We start from the raw sequence: 4125 nt of genomic DNA on the forward strand, positions 1-4125 counted from the left end.
ATTAACATATGATTGTGAACTGCAATAAATCATAGATAACTATGCAGGAACTAAGCATGAATGATTGATTGAGTACTTCTCATTAATACTTATTTTTATTAACTACTAGTTAATTACTCAATATATTAGTAGGAGTTTACTATTAACAAAGCATTAATTATGGCATTTTATGCAGTATCCATACAGTGGTGCTTGAAAGTTTGTGAACCCTTGAATTTTCTATATTTCTGCATAAATATGATCTAAAACATCAGATTTTCACACAAGTCCTAAAAGTAGACAAAGAGAACCCAGTTAAACAAATTAGACAAAAATATTATACTCTATCAAAATCTGATCTTCACAACATGTTTGTGGAAGTGTATCATGGCACGAACAAAGGAAATTTCTGAGGATGTCAGAAAAAGCATTGTTGATGCTCATCAGGCTGGAAAAGGTTACAAAACCATCTCTAAAGAGTTTGGACTCCACCAATCCACAGTCAGACAGATTGTGTACAAATGGAGGAAATTCAAGACCATTGTTATCCTCCCCAGGAGTGGTCGACCAACAAAGATCACTCCCAGAGCAAGGTGTGTAATAGTTGGTGAGGTCATAAAGAACCCCAGGGTAACTTCTGAGCAACTGAAGGCCTCTCTCACATTGGCTAATGTTCATGAGTCCACCATCAGGAGAACACTGAACAACAATGGTGTGCATGGCAGGGTTGCAAGGAGAAAGCTACTGCTCTCCAAAAAGAACATTGCTGCTCATCTGCAGTTTGCTAAAGATCATGTGGACAAGCCAGAAGGCTATTGGAAAAATGTTTTGTGGACAGATGAGACCAAAATAGAACTTTTTGGTTTAAATGAGAAGCATATGTTTGGAGAAAGGAAAACACTGCATTCCAGCATAAGAACCTTATCCCATCTGTGAAACATGGTGTTTGTAGTATCATGGTTTGGGCCTGTTTTGCTGCATCTGAGCCAGGACGGCTTGCTATCACTGATGGAACAATGAATTCTGAATTATACCAACAAATTCTAAAGGAAAATGTCAGGACCTCTGTCCATGAATTGAATCTCAAGAGAAGGTGGGTCATACAGCAAGACCCTAAGCACACAAGTCATTCTACCAAAGAATGGTTAAAGAAGAATAAAAAGTTAATGTTTTGGATTTGCCAAGTCAAAGTCCTGACCTTAATCCAATCGAAATGTTGTGGAAGGACCTGAAGCGAGCAGTTCATGTGAGGAAACCCACCAACATCCCAGAATTGAAGCTGTTCTGTATGGAGGAATGGGCTAAAATTCCTCGATGCCGGTGTGCAGGACTGATCAACAGTTACTGGAAACACTTAGCTGCAGTTATTGCTGCACAAGGGGTCACACCAGATACTGAAAGCAAAGGTTGACATGCTTTTGCTACTCACAGGTATGTATTATTGGATCATTTTCCTCAATAAATAAATGACCAGGTATAATATTTGTGTCTCATTTGTTTAACTGGGTTCTCTTTATGTACTTTTATAACTTGTGTGAAAATCTGATGATGTTTTAGGTCATATTTATGCAGAAATATAGAAAATTATAAAGGGTTCACAAACTTTCAAGCACCACTGTATCTTCCTCCTGGACATGTACTGCCAAATATACCATAACATATTCCAATACCTCAGTGTCTAAAATGTAAATGTCTATGTTAGTTATTATAGAGATCCTCAGAAGAACACAGGGGCAAAGTACTGTAATAATTAGCAACAAATACTCTGTCAACAGACTTTCAAAAGTGTTGCAGATAATTTACTTATGACAATAATCACAAATCACTAGAGAGTCAGTAATTAGGATAATTAATTACCATGTGTAATATTGTTCCATATAATCATTAATTACTGAAGAACAACAGTCATTTGTAATAAGTTCTATCTTACTGTTTATACTCAAGTTCATGTACAGTCCCTTCTGAAAGTATTGGAAAGGCAAGGCCAATTCTTTCACTGATCTTATTGAAGGAGGAGCAGGCATGACATCCTGCAAGCTCTTGGTCTTATCACACTTAAGTCATTAATGATACAAACAACCTGGAAGTCTATAAGTTAGAAGATAATCAACTTTTGGTGGCATGTTTATTCTCATTGGCTCATAAAATTAAAGTTACTGACTGCAAAGTTATCTGAAAATTTATTTATTTATTTATTTATTGTGTGTGGTATTTTTTCTATGTCCTGTAAGAACAATATCATGCGGACAAGATGTGATCATTTTGATGTGCTGAGGGTCGATTTCCTCCATTTTCAGACTGAATATCCTACCTCTTGGAGCCAAACAGTATGGCCCCACAGAAACAGCCAAATGCGAGGTGCTTGAACTAAATAGCATAATTATGGAACTGGGTCACACCAAGATGGCAACACATGGAAAACATTGTAACTCTGCATCGACCTCAGAGAGCTCTGAGTCACAGGTATGTAATTTGTGGTTGACATTCAAGAATAGATCCATGAAACAAAAGACAAATATATCTGCTTTTGTGTTATTGTTTCTTTTTCTGTAAGATCAAAACATCAGGTGTATAACTCCATACTCAGACTCACCAATCCAAGACAAGTGGTGTAAATTCGTTGTCAGATTTCGCAACTGTTTCATCCTTCAGTCGATTCCAGCTGTCGATCTGTCCCTTCACGAAAATTCTTGCAGACAACCTTTTGGTTTCCATTGCTTTTCTGATGTACTTTCTAGCTGATTCACTTTTATATTTTCTTTTTTTCCACTGGCTTTCAGCTGGCGGGAGTGTGGAGTCTGTCATGTTTGCCCATGCCTGCTTGTTTTGGTTAAAATTAGGTCAAACACACCCCACAGTGGTCACGTGATATTGCTCACTTGCTTTGGCGATCTGCAGAATTGTAAAATACCGGGCACATTTTCATCTCAGCAAAACATTCACACGTAGGATGCACGGTGTGTGCAGCAGCGTAACTCCTCATTTTCAACTTCAAATCAACGGGAAACATCTCAAAACTCCAACAGCAATAGAAATAGAACATTTTTGGCCAGAATTAAACTTTGCAGTCAGAACCTTTAACCAGAATTTCCTGCACTCTTCTAAAATAGGAGTGTAATCTTTTGAGCTGGAGGTTTCTCATACTTACAGATAAAGAGACTTGTGATTAAATATGAGCATGTGATACTATAATTATCCATGTCATCGATAATGAATAAAAACATAAGCGGTCTAAGGAGTCAGTTTTACTGAAAAAGACATGCCTGCATGTGCATGTGTGTTCTTTTTGAGTCAATCAGACATTGTCAAGTGTGGCACGGTGGTGTAGTAGTTAGCACTGTTGCCTCACAGCAAGAAGCCCCTGGGTTCAAGCCCAGCGGCCGACGAGGGCCTTTCTGTGTGGAGCTTGCATGTTCTCCCCGTGTCTGCATCGGTTTCCTCCAGGTGCTCCAGTTTCTTTCACAGTCCAAAGTCATGCAGACAATTTTGAGCCATCAGTGGCTCTAAATTGACTGTAAAATTGTGAATGGTTGTTTGTGTGTCAGCCCTGCAATGATCTGGTGACTTGTCCAGGGTGTACCCTGCCTCTTGCCCATAATCAACTGGGATAGGCTCCACCTTGCTGCGACCCTGCATAGGATAAGCAGCTACATAAAATGAATGGATGGATGGACAGACTTTGCCAAAATTCTTAGAGAAGTGATGTGTATTATTCTCATGCCTTTAAGTACATGTATTTATTCATATACCTGATTATATTTCCTTTTCAGTGCTGCCCAGAATTCCAAACAGTGCTTTGCAAAGGACAGAAGCTGATGACTAACCTGTTCCCTGCTGTAAATAGAACTGCTTTTTGTTCATACCGTTCCCAGTACTAGACATCTATAAAGTCAGGACATAAGAGACTCCCTCAACTATGCCTGCCTGTGTGACCTGGCTAGCGCTAGTGCCAAGATATTAAGAAAATAAAAGAAAATTACCTCAAATGGAACACTATGCCAGAAATAACAGCAAGCAAGATGCCATCTGAGTGGGCCTTTTTGTCCATAAAAGATGTGAAATCATATTTAGGTAGACAAACATAACTGTCTAGCTTTCTTTTTATGCTGCTTTTGTTGCTGCTTGGCCTTTTGGGAGGTTAGGAAG

The sequence above is a fragment of the Neoarius graeffei genome, chromosome 21 (assembly GCF_027579695.1).
Source record: "Neoarius graeffei isolate fNeoGra1 chromosome 21, fNeoGra1.pri, whole genome shotgun sequence".
Classification (NCBI taxonomy): Eukaryota; Metazoa; Chordata; class Actinopteri; order Siluriformes; family Ariidae; genus Neoarius; species Neoarius graeffei.